The sequence below is a fragment of the Eschrichtius robustus genome, chromosome 8 (assembly GCF_028021215.1).
Source record: "Eschrichtius robustus isolate mEscRob2 chromosome 8, mEscRob2.pri, whole genome shotgun sequence".
Taxonomy (NCBI): domain Eukaryota; kingdom Metazoa; phylum Chordata; class Mammalia; order Artiodactyla; family Eschrichtiidae; genus Eschrichtius; species Eschrichtius robustus.
The window spans coordinates 2544406-2557500 of NC_090831.1; positions in this window are offsets into that span (position 1 = coordinate 2544406).

A 13095-nucleotide genomic window follows, 5' to 3' on the forward strand; every position below is an offset into this window, starting at 1 on the left:
GACCATGGCACACATTTAAAGAGAGGAGCCTGGGGGGCGGAGCTAAGACTGCCGCACTCTTCCAAGGTCATGACCCCTCCACCATGTCATCTGCCTCCCTTGGGGCCCTGCACCCTAGGTTTATTGCCTCATTGAATCTTGACAAGGACTCTTTAGGATGAAGTAGCGTTTATTTCTTTTGCAGATAAAGAAGAAGAGGCTCAGAGAGGTTCAACAACTTTCCCAAGGTCACATAGGTAAGGGAAGGACTAGGAATTAAGTCAATGAACATTTTACAAGTCCCGCCTCCTCTGGGCTTTTAAGCATGGAGTTAACTGGCTCGGGCTCAGCACAGCAGAATTTCAGGACGAACCGAGTAGTAGTGTCGCTGAAGTGGTCCAGCAAGAACTTGGCACATGCTGTTTGTAGCTCAAGGATGGTAGGAGAGACTTCTCCCAGGGATGGCAGAGGCGAAGGTGGTCAGCAGGGCCCCCGGCCCCGCCACGAGCAGCCTCCTTAGACGGGCCACAGCCTCCCCTAGCCTCACTCAGCTGCCCGTCCCCTTTGCCCGGAGGCACTTCTCTCCACTTGGAAGGCCTGCCCAGCCTCCCGCTTCGAGGCCACAGAGCCCTTCCTCGCTCTTCCCATGGAAAGACGCGGTCCCGTTTGTTTGTCCCGCTCACGGGGATGCGCTGGCGTTTATCTGACCCTTACTGATGCGTCCCTGCAAGTCTTGAAGGGCCGGGGTCTTGGCTCGTGTAACAGACCCTCCCCTGGCGCCTGGGCGGGGGCTGGGGGCGATGCCCAGCACAAATCTGTTGAATTCATGACTCCTGCTCGTCTGCTCAGATTGAGGGCTCTCGCCGGGCTCCCGTCGGGTGGGGCCTGCCTGATCAGAACGACGGATTCCTCGCGGAGGACGAAGAGGTGCGCCATCAGAGCCGGCATTCCCGTTTGAATCGATCCTCAGCGCCTTACACTCGCGCTTCGGGGCTCGCGGAGGGAGAGGCTGAGGCGCAGAGAGCCGAGGAGGGGTTACAGGTTCGCCTTCCGAGCCGCCCGTGCCCCCGCCGCCGCCGCCCTTTCACACTCGCGTGTGCACACAGGCCGAGCCGGAAGGCGCGATCCTAACTTGTGCCTCGAGCGGGTGGGAGGGAAGAGAGACGAGAGGTATTCCATTGGTTGTCTGGGAAAATGAATTGCACCTTCCCCTCACTTGCGGAGGATCAACTTTTCCCACCCCCTCGGGTGGGCACTCATAACCTGGGGTCGCAGCCAGAACCGGGGAGCCAAGTGGCCCGAGCTGGAGGGAAGCGAAGCCGGGCGGGCAGTGGGCTGCCCTAGACGTCGGGGAAAGTGCTTCACGGGACCCCGAGTGCCCCGGGCGCGCGAACACGCGGGTGCCCCGAGGAGCGGCCCGGGGCTCAGGGTTGCGGGTCCCCGGGAGGGCGCCCCGGCTCCAGCGGCCCCGCACGCGTCGTCCGCGCCGGGCCCCCAAGGGTTAAGCGCGGGCCCCGCGGCGCGGTGGCAGACACGCCAGCCAGCCCGGGACGCGGAAAGGCGGTCACCGCCGGCCGCGCGGGGCCGCGGCGGGATGCGGCGCTGGAATGAGGAAGCGCGGCGGCGCGGGGAGGGCTGGGGCGCGCGGCGCGCGGGGGTGGCGGCGGCGCGCCCAGCGGGCCCGGCGCGGGCGAGCGGGCTGCAGCCGGCGGCGGCGCCAGCAGGTACGGCCCGTGCCCGCCGCCGCCCCAAGAGCCTGGCCTGGGGGGGCCGGGGTCCAGCCCAGCGCGGCGGCAAAGTTTGCGCGCGCTGCCCCGGAGTTGCGGTCGGGACGGCGCAGCGCGAGCGGGCGACCGGCGGCAGGGACGGCACGCCCCGCTCCGCGTCCCTCTGCGAGCCCCGCTCCGAGTCCCGCCCCGCGCCCCGTCCCCGTCCCTCTGCGAGCCCCGCTCCGCGTCCCGCCCCGCTCCCCGCTCCTGTCCCGCTCGGTGCCGGAGCGTGCGCGGGGGCCGAGGCGGCGGCGGGGCAGGGCGCGCCGGGACCGGCTTGGCGCGCTGCCCCAAAGTTTGTGGAGCGCGGGCTGCGGGCGCGCGCTCGGGCCGGGCGGCCGCAGGTGGCGGAGCGCTGGCCCGCGGGGGCGCGGCGCGGAGCCCAGGTGCGCGGCCCGTGGGCGGCGCTGTGCGCGCGGGACGGGCCGACCGGCCGGGAGCGCGAAAGCCGGGTGGCGGCCGGCGGGGGGTGGGGAGCGCAGAGGAGAAATGGGGAACAATGCGAGTGAGCAACTTCAGGAAGTCATTGTGAAAGAAAGCTGGGAAGAGCTGGGCGGCCGAGCGAGCCGGGCGCTCTGACAAGTGCCTGCGCGGCCCGCGCCCGGGGCGGCGTCTGCGGCGACGGTCCTGGGTCCCCGCGGAGCGCAGCCGAGCCCGGGCGGGACGCTTGGCCACGGCGAGGGGGCCGAGCCGGCGAGCCCGGCTCCGAGGTTGCTCTTGGCGCCCGAGGATCGGTCTTGGAACCCCAGAGTGCGACGCACACATCCACGTGAGTGTTTCCAGGTAGAATTTCCGTAGGAAAACTTGGATTAAAAAAAGAGAGAGAAAGAAAGAAAAGACGAGGCGGTTAGATGTGTAAGTCCTGGTTTCGCTCGGGTCCGCCTCTCCTCTCTGGGGACAGTGGGAGCGCTGACTTTTGTCAAAGCCTGGGCCACTTGGTGCTGTGACTGCAGGTGCAGGCAGGCCGGCCGTGGGACACCTTTGAGCCGCCCCGCTGTCCCCGTGGGGAGGACGCCGTGGTCCCGGTCATGTTTAAATCGATCTACGCTTATATAGTGAGATCACGGAAGTCAGCCTTTATAAAGTCATTCATAACGCGCTTTCTTTTCTCATTTTTGACGTGAGAGCTTTTTGTTTATACTGTAAAATAAATAGATCGAGTCTGAGCTTGCTTTCCGCAAAATTGGAATTATCCCGGTTTGAAAAGTTGGTAGTACTTTTGCCGAGTGCCGTTTTGGCTGTCAGGTTGCGAAACCCCTCGGTCAAAAGGCGTCGGGTTACTTGCGACTGTATTTGAAACGTGTTTGAAAAATTCGTCAAGGATCCTTGGTGATTCCTAAGGAATCTCCTGAAGGTGTGATTGTTTTTTCTTCTAAGTTGGAGGCACGGAGTGTAGCATCTGGAGAAGCAAAAAGGGTTACGATTCGATTCGCAGGGTCTGATCCGGCACTTCCAAATGCAGCTTTCAAATGCAGTTTCCATTCTCTCTGGACAGCAGCCCCCGGAGTGAATGTCAAGGCCCTGTGCTTCCCTCAATTTCAACACTCAAAATTCCCCACCCGGCTCCCCACGGGGTATTTCAGCTTTGAGGTACCTTATTTTAAACTTGGAAAGACAAACTGGTATTGAAGAAATATCTCCTTAACCGTCTGTTAAAAGTTAAAAAAAAAAAAGGAAGCTGAAAATTATTATGCATAATATTTAAACTTTCATGGAAATTTCAGTGATTTTAAGGATTGGTTCACTTTGGTTATGAGTTGAGGGGAGAGTGGAACCTGCAGGAAACGGTCTGAGCCTCTTGAATTCACTGCTTTGTTTGAAGATGTTTATTTGATGAGGTTATTTGGATTCATTTTTTATGTGGGATTTTTAAAGTAATAATTCAAGTATTATGTATATTATATGTGTTGCAATTGTTTCAGTGACAAATTAGATTATTTGATATGTGGCTTAAAATTTAAGCAGTCACAGATATCTCTAACCGGAAGATTACTTGCTTACATTCCAGATTATACAGAACGTGTTAAAAAATAATTTGTGTGCACAGATATAAATAATGATGTTGCATTTAAAAATTCTATACAACTTGGGTTTGATATAGTGTATCCGATTTCAAATCTTCCCATGGTCATACATGTTTATACCTTTTTTACATGGGGAAAAAAATGTGTTTCCTGGCCTCAAAGTCCACCAGAGCTGAAGACCAAAACATGTCACTGAGTTAAATGGTCAGGTTTTCTTCCCGTCCTGTTTCTTGGTGATAGTTGAAAGCAGGAGTTTCAGAAACTCCTCCGTGCTTCTTTAATTCATCAATATTTTAATCAAAGTGCTACATCTTGGGAAACTACATATCCTCGGAAATTCAGTACCATCGTAACAATAAAAGCCCATCATCACGGCCTCATGGGATGAGCCCACAGGTCCGTGAATCAAAGTATGTTGCATTTGGGTCTTTTGAGAAGTGTGTCTGAAGTCTCCTGAGAGAAGGTAACCAGTGGTTTCCTTGCAGCCATTTCCCTTGTTGAAAATTAAGATCACAGCCAATTTCCTGGCCAACAGGCTGCAGCCAGTAGTGCTGGAATGGACCACTGTGTCTTCCTCACTGGAGGCCTAGAGTCTGAGGATCGTGGTTCTTTGGTTTGGGGATCTTTTCCCCTTGGCTTGGATTTGTGTGTCTCACGTTGGGTCATGTGTAGGAGCATATCGTCAATATAAACGTCAAACTCTTGAAGTTTGAGAGGACCCGGAGTATATATACAGTCTACTACGTGCCATGCTGTGAAACACCTCCACCCCACCTGTCCACGTGTCGTGTGTATCCTTCACGGTTACATGTGTATTAATAAATACAGGAAATAAAGACCTTATGTGACCATATGCACACAGACACACACAGGGAGTACACACAGCGTGGGGAGAGACGCAGGGGGCAGAGTGGGAGAGGGTTATAACATCAAACACACCTGACCTGAGTACTAAAGCACCTCCTTTTTGGGTTTGTTGGTTGGTTTGTTTGATTTTTACCTTTTACTAAAACAAGACAGATTTTCCTGCTTGGAATGGTGAATTTAAGCATAAGTGACATTAGTACTCTGGGTGTCTGCCTCACGTATTTGCAGTTAACCCAGAATTCATCAAGGGTAGCAGCGTTCAGAGGCATTTTTGTTTCTTTTTCCCTTCTCTAATATTTGTCATTATGAAATAATTTCACTATGAAATAACTCTTGGTTTTGTTGCCTTATTTGAATGGAGATTTATATCAGTGGATCCAGCTCACAGAGAGCAACCCTTTAGGGTTGACTGGCAGCCCTTGCTATTTCTCTTTTTTTTAATTATTATTTTTAAAAATTCATTGAAGCATAGTGGATTTACAGTGTTGTGTTAATTTCTGCTATTTCTACACACATTTTTGGGTGCTGTGACTCCCACTTGTGGCCATAAGACGCTGCCCCTCCTGCCCTGATGGTTACCGTTAGTCCCTGTCTGGTGTCAGTCCGTTTACCTGCAGAGCCCTCAGGCGTGCGTGTGGCATCATTCCATGTCACTGGAGAAAACACAAGATGTAAAAGCGACAGGTGACCCATCCTTTGAGGCTGACAAGGGGAGAACCGTTGATCCAGTTGACACCTTGAGACGGATCATTCTGGTTTTGCTCAGAACAGGCACATGTACACATGTGATCCAGACCTTGGGCAGGTTGCGTTTCAGAGCGTAGGCATTACACACACACACACACACACACATTTAAAATCCAGATGAGGAGGGAGACAGGAATAGGGTTCATCAGGGACGTGGGCCTCCCAAAGCAGACTTGAGCCACACCAACAAAACTGGTGTTATGGGGTCGACCAGATGCCCACCGTGGTTTCTCCACGGAGACCTGGCATGTTGTTGTTCTTTGCAGTGTAATAAATGACTCTGCACTGCAGGTTATCTTTCTGCATCTCCTGTTATATATGTTCACGTCCTTCCATTTTCAGTGTCTTTGCTTTAATAGCTTGTGTTTGACATCACTTTGAAACGTTTGATGATATTCTAACAAATATTTGTAAGATGTTATGAAACATTAAAAGTGAAATGCTGCATTATTACAAGTGAAACAGAGCAAACAAAAGAAGCTTTGCAGAGAGCCGCAGGGTGGAGAGGTGGGCAGGGCCCACCCTGCTTTGGTGTGTGTCTGGTTAGAGGCCGAGAGCCACTCCTGAGAAGGGCCTGGTGGGGAGGAAGCCCAGGCCTCCTCTGCAGGAAATGGCCTCATCCCTTGAGTCCGTCTTTTTTGCCTTCTCCTGTTTTGCTGCAATGAACAGGTGGGTGGATGCCTTGGGTGCCTCCCATGATCCACCTGGGGATGAACCGTGAAAAATGGTGAAAACCCCGAGTTCCAGGCCTGGGGGCCACCTGCCTTCCCCGCCACAGGCCTGGCTCTGTCTCCCTTCTCCCAGGGCCGTTTGTTTCTGCCTTTGGGGCGCTCAGAATGCCTGTTGACTAAAAGAGATCCCTCTCCCACCCACCGCAAGTCCGCCAAGTCAGACGTCCTAATATGTGAACCCGTTTTGGTCAGGACAGGAAGCACGGGCTCCCTTCCTGCCCGTGTTTTCCTGAGAGAAAACTACCTTCCCTCCTTTTTTGCATATTTGGCAAATGGGCCCACCTTCCTCTCCGCCCCAGTGGAAGGCGAGAAGGGCAGTGACGAGGCGAAGGAGACAGCAGGGTCCCTTCCAGGTGGCTGAGTCCAGGGGCTTCTGCGCAGCTCAGGGTCCGAAGGCCCCAGGCCTCCAAGGTAGGACTGGGGTGCAGCCCCCCTGGGTCTCCAGGGGCCACAGGCTCCTGGGTGAGATCGCCCATTTCTTTGCTGCTTTTCCACAGATGGGATGTTCCCAGCGTGCACTCTCCTCCTTCCCAGGGCAGCCTACGACCCAGCCCCTGCCCGGCACCCCTCCCGTTGTCTGTCCTGGGTGATGGAGAGCCTCATTACCTTCCATGTGCTCTCTCTGCTTTCGGGGGTCCCCGCTCCACCTCCTGATGGCTTACGGCGCAGGGCCACGGCTTAACGAATTGCTGAAGATGGGCCCTAATGAGTGGGAAAGCTCCTCCTTCATCTTTTCTCATTCAAGTGTGCAATGATTCGTTTTTCTTCAGCAGTCAGCTCACTGCTAAAAGAAATCTGACTCTCTTCCTGCCATGTTCGCGCCAAAAGTGAGCTCTCACGGACGTGCAGTTGGTGCAGGGCTTCTGGGGTGTGTTGAGGGCAGGTGCAGTGTGCGAGGGTCCCAGCTTTGTTATTTAATCCCTTCCCTCCCTCCTTCCTCTCTGTCTCTGCCTCTGTCTCTCCATCTTCCTCTGTCTCTCATGTGTGGGGTTTTTGCAGAGACAACTAAGAACTACATAAAGAATTTGTAAATGACCTTACACATACTGAAATAGACTTCTGGGCTCCATTGTTGAGTTCACATGCTAAAATTGACACTCTAAAGCTTTTCGGGCAGTTTGAAACTGTCTAAAATTGAACAAGATGGTTTGGATTAGAGTCCTTTTCTAAAGCTAGGGGTTCCACGGTGAATATTGATTCATCAGTTTTTGGTAAATTTTTGTTGTTACATCAGACTTTCACTGGCACACTTGGAGCAAATGAAATAGCACATAAGACACCTCCTTAGACCAAATGGGGAAAATGTTTAATTTAGAATCTTTAGGAGAAATGAAAATGAGGGATTGATCTCTTATAAGCTGACTTTGGAGGCACTCTGAAATGAACTCCAGTGCTTTTAATGGAAACTAGAAAGAGCCGGCGACCCCCTGGTGTGAGCCCCACTTTGAGCCTGAAAAAGTGACCTTTTCTTCCTCCTTTGTGCTGGGTTTTGTGTAGGGCATTGATATTCAAAGAGATCCACAGTGAAAACATATTGATAAATTGTGTATCCTACTTCATTAAATCAAAAATCATACTGCTAATTATCTCAGGTTGTTAGAGATAAGGCAATTAATTAACCATTTAAAAATGGTTTAGAAATTTCTAGTGCATTTCTACCTGCGTTTTCTTGCTTCTGTCTGGAGTTGTGTTTGTTTAACCTGAATTTCAAGAATTTTCAGTTTAATTTAGAGCAGATAGCCTTTTGTAAAAGAAATGTAATTTGCTGGAAAAAAAAAAAAGTAAAACATTGAAAATAAATAATTTAAACTTATTTAAGGGCTGCAGAAAAATCTGACTGTAGTTTTTAAAATGAGTTTTCCTATATTTTGCTCCCTGATGGATGTGAGCATTTTCTGCCTGATTATACATAAAGATGTGCTGATTTTGTAGGCCTGAAAACGAGGAAGTTGTAAGCCTCTGTGAGGTTCTACTGACGACACCCCCCCCCCTCCCCCTGGGTTTGCATGAGGACATTGTGGGCTAAAGGTTGTGGATGACAGACCGGGCTCCAAGCAGTCCTCGTTGGGCCTGATACCCACTGGGAGAGCATATCCATATGGACCCTGTTACGTGTTCTATTATGTTGGGCATTTTGTCTTCGGGATCCTACAAGGTTCAGGTTACAGGATAGCTCAGTTCTCTGTCCGTCACCGAATACAATGGAAATCTAGAACTTTTCTGGCTAATTTGGTCCAACTAAAGAACCCATTCAGAATATCAAGTGGTATTCTTCTCTGTGATTATTTTAGTTACTGTCAGTAGCAATCACTGTTACCAAATCATTGATACATTTGTACTTCCTTTACCCTTCTCAGACACAACTGAACTTGACTTCAGCTGACCCATTTGAAGCTGGGGTGACCAAAGTAAATTCCCAAAGTACTGAAGCTGCTAAGAGATTAAGCTAGGATTTAAGGAGCCTGATTTTTGAATTTACATTCTGTGTACTATGAACTTGGTTTTGAAAAGTGAATAAAGATGACTTTTTAAGAATTTTTATAAGAAGTTACTTCATTTTAATTCATTACAGCTGATAATTTAATTCATTACAGCTGATAATTTTGGGGTGCTGTAAACAGAACTGATCTCAGAATGTAAGTCCTTTAGGGAGAATTTCCCATTAACCTGGAAACCACATGGCCTTAACGTGGAGAGTCAGCCATCAGGATGTCGGCACCCATTTCTCTCTGGAGCCAGCATCCTATGATGCTCTGAAACACATTTTCTCTCTCTGTTTGCATCTAGATTTGTAGCTCTTGTTTTCCCACCAGCTAGGCAGGAGAGACTTTTCTAAATTAAAAAAAAAAAAAAAAAAAAAAAAAGGTTATATGGTAAACTGGATGGTGTCCTCAGTGGGAAAATCAACAATAGCTTTTCAGTTGTTGTTGATAAATAGATATGTATGGATTGCAAACACTGGGTGTTCCTGTGGGTATTAGCATAATTTTACTCCCTTGGGTCTAAATAACATAAATATAGCTTTAAAAAGAAGTCCAATGGCCTTTGTAGAAACCTCAGTATGACAGGTATGTTTTTCGGAGTGTTATGGGTATACACGTGGATTTTCCTACCATATACAGTTTTAATTTTGAATTTTTCATGTCCACATAAAACTTCACTGCTAAGAAGGCAAGAGGAGATACTGTATTCTTCGTGACAGCATCTTGCCTTGCTGAGTAAAAAGCTGAGTTCATATTGTAACTTTGTATTTATCTATTTTATAAAAAATGAAAAAAAAATCTTTGAAAAATAATGGGAACACAAAAACTATTCCTGGGTTCCTCTGTCTCTTCACTTTATAATGACAAGAGATCAACACTTACGAGAATATCCGTGTAAATCATTATTTTGGTCCAGTTCCTACGTTTTTCTTTAAAGATGGAGATGTCACTTTTGTTGCACAGTTGCTGGGCAAGCATGAAGTCTTCTAAAATCGGGAAGAAGGTAGAAGAAAATGATCTAAACTTAGACTTTTTACTTAAGTGATGAAGTGTAAAAGGCCATTTATATTTGAGGAAGCGACTTAGGAAATGGCCTCTGATGACGGCCAGAATCAGGAAAAGTCCTCTGAAAGAATATGTAAATTCTGAGTGTGTCTGCCTCTCCCAGGGTTGCTGAATAAACAGCACTTACTGTTAGTAGTTTGAGAGCCAGTGTACAGGGGTGCACACATAAGCGGGTCCAGACACACAATAGTTGTGCAGTGCTGGACCTTCCTGGGGCACTTGAAACCCAGCTCTGGACCTGTTTTGAAAGCACAAACTCTCTCCAGCTCCATTTTCTGTATTATTTTCTGATTTCTAATATTTCACATCTTTTTTCCTGCCTCACTTTGAGACAGGTAGCTCCATGATGGCTTTTACAAATAGTCTCATGGTCCTTTTCATTCTGTATTAAATCCCTCCTCACTAAGAATGTTTTCAGACAGCAGGGTTTTCAGCTGTTTTTTGAAGAGGCTTCCCAAGTTCCCCCTGACCCTTCCTCTTTTGCATATCAGTTCCTGCCCCTAGAAAAAAAATGTGAGGACAGAATTGCACATGGGAGCTAATTTGCCCTCAAAAAGCAGGTTCACAGCAGAACAAACCGCTGGAGGAAGAGTTCTCTGTAGCTCAGTTTAAAAAAAGGGTGTGTGTGTGTGTGTGTGTGTTTGTGTGTGTGTGTGTGTGAATGGCTCAGTTAAATATGGGGGAGGGGGGGTGTGAAAGCCAAATTGGATTCCCTGCCATCCTGTTTAAATCTTGTTTTTCATTGTTATTTGCACCAGCCCTAATCTCTGTGGAATAATCATGAAAGTGTGTAGATTGGCAGCTAATTTTTGAAAAATGAAAAGACTCAGAAATGGAATAACTGGGCTCCGAAGTTGTTACGTTCACCCGACCTGTTTTGTCAAGTTGTTAGGAAAACCTCTATGGTCCCCAGAACCAGACACAAAGACCCTGCATATTGCCTTTGCTTTCTCTTGGAAAGTTTCCTTTTTTAAGATACAGTGTAATTCACAGTGATAGGGTAGATTTGCAAAAATAAAATCTACCAGTCTGAAGATCAAAAGACTTTCTCTCAGCAGGAATAATGGGTTTTATTAAAGAGGTCTGTGACCTAAAACATTTTAAATAGATTATAGGCTTGGCCCGTGTTCCCCCTTCAAAATAAGCGTCATTGAGATTATAAGGAAATAACCCCAAACGTAACTCTAGTGCAACCTCACTCATCAGGGAGGAAAATAACCAATAGCATCCATTTGACCAAATAACCAGAATTTAACTGTATTGTAGAAGTTTTGTGATGAAGTTTGCCTTAATTGCAGAGTGTTACAAAGAACATGCTTATTTTCTGTGAAGATACAGGTAACACCCATTCCTTGTCCGTTTATACATTTAAAATTTGGGACCGCTGCCCAAGTGGTCCTGGGTTCAGATCTCAGCTCTGTTGTCTGTTTAGATGTGTGGCCTTGGGCAGAATGCTTCTTTCTTAGCCTCGGTTTTCTCATCTACAAAATGTAAAGAATAATGTGGATTATGTATAATAATATGAATACAGGTTAATTGTAAGGGTTAAAGATGCACACTTAGCAAATGGGGATTGAATACTACATCTACCGTGGACACTCTGCCGGGCGCTCAGATAAGACAGAGTACAAGGTGGGTAGTGTCCAGGCCTGTGGGGATTAGCAACGAAATGCCAGGCGCATGGTAGTTGCTTCAAGAAAGCGAACTAACCCCAGTATCGTTTCCTTTCCCTCTTTTTCTGGCATATATAAGGCACTCAAGAAAGGCTATGAAATATTTCTGGGCAGAAACTCACCCATGTGGTTCATCATAGCACATTTGTTGTGCTGTGTACTTAATTCTTCAATCGCGATTAATCAGGGTGGCTTGGAGAGTCATCAAATTGTGGTTCGTGACAAGCATCTGGCTTTTAATCTTGACTTCATTAATCCAGACTCACCTTTTTGGATTGTGGAAAAGCCCTGGCACCTCAGGGAAAGTGCTGTGAGGGGAGGCGGCTGAGGAGGGTCTGGGGACCCCCGCTCTCCCCGGCCCTTCCCACCTGAGTGGTCCTCGCAGGTTCTCGCCGAGCCGCTCTTCGAGCTGCTTGCTCTCCGGCGGGTAGAAATGGGGCCACTCGTCCTGGAGATGTGCCCGGGCTCCTCACTCGGAAGCCACGACTGCCCAGGCCTGTTGGATGCTCGTCCCCGGGGAGGCATCCAGGTTCCAGCCCCCGTGGGTATGGGAGGAGGAAAAGAAGGCGAGGTCAGGGAGGGGCTTCCAGAAGGTCTTGCTGTCCCCCTGTCCCGGCCACCGTGGAAGCAGGATGCTGTGGGCCTGCCTCCATCTTGTGCTGGGTCCTCAGTGTCCCCCTGTTCTCTAGGCTCCAGAGAGCCGGCGGGGAGGGAGAGATGGGCAAGTCCCGCGCAGCAGCAGGGGAATGACGGTCCTGACCGCAGGCTGTGCCTCCTGAAAGGACAGTCCCCGCTGGCTGTCCCTTATCGCTGCATCTGTTTCCCCGTGTGCGGGATTCAGGGCTGCTCACCCCCAAGAGACAATAAAAGCATTCACGTCTGTAAGAGCTGCCCGGTGACGGTTATTTCCTGAGATTGCTGTGTTTTCTCCCATCAATGTGTTGGCTCTGGCCTCAAATCATTGGGGCTCCCTGTGCAGAGCAGAATATGGCAATGTTCCCGTGAAATAAGTGTTCCCTCTGGCATCTCCCTTTACAGGCCTGCTGGTCCTGGTTTGGGTTTAGGTGAAGGTTTGTGAAAATAAGGTGTTAAGTCACTTTTGCGATAAACTCCTCTTCCTGACTGCAAGCTCTTTTGTACTGAGATCAGATCAAGCCTGAGTCCCATTTACCATTTGACACTGGGCACTGCTTCCACGAGTCTAAAAAGAAACACAGAGCCTGGGCCGTGCCTGTGTTCCCGGGGATGGGGTTATTTCACTGTCCCCTTCGAGACCCTTCCAGGCTGCCCCTTGGCAGCTTCTTGGTCTTGGACGGGGTGGCGTTTCCTCTCCCGCAGACAGTTTTCCATTGTCGGATTATTCCTTGGTCTTTGCCTAAAAGCAAAGTCACTTTTACAAAAAACTCACTCCTTTTTAGTCCCAAGAGATGCAAATTTCGACTTTGGGGAAGTTTGAGGGAGCTTGTCAAGCTACCCACCGAACCACCGTGTGATGTCAGACAAGACAGGTCGCGGAATCACAGGGCCGGTGTGGGCTGTGCCCTAATTCTTACGAATCTCAAAACGATGGTGCCAACAAAACATTCGTCCAATCAAGGGGGGGCGGCCCATAAGCACAGCCCCAGGGCTGCAGTGGCTGCAGGCCCACACATAGTGGGTCCGTGTAGGGTTGGTAGAGAGTGCGTTTGAAAGTCTAAGCGAGGCTGAGGACCTAACAGTTCCACATGGGGGTTTCAGACATTCAGTGAAAATGGAAA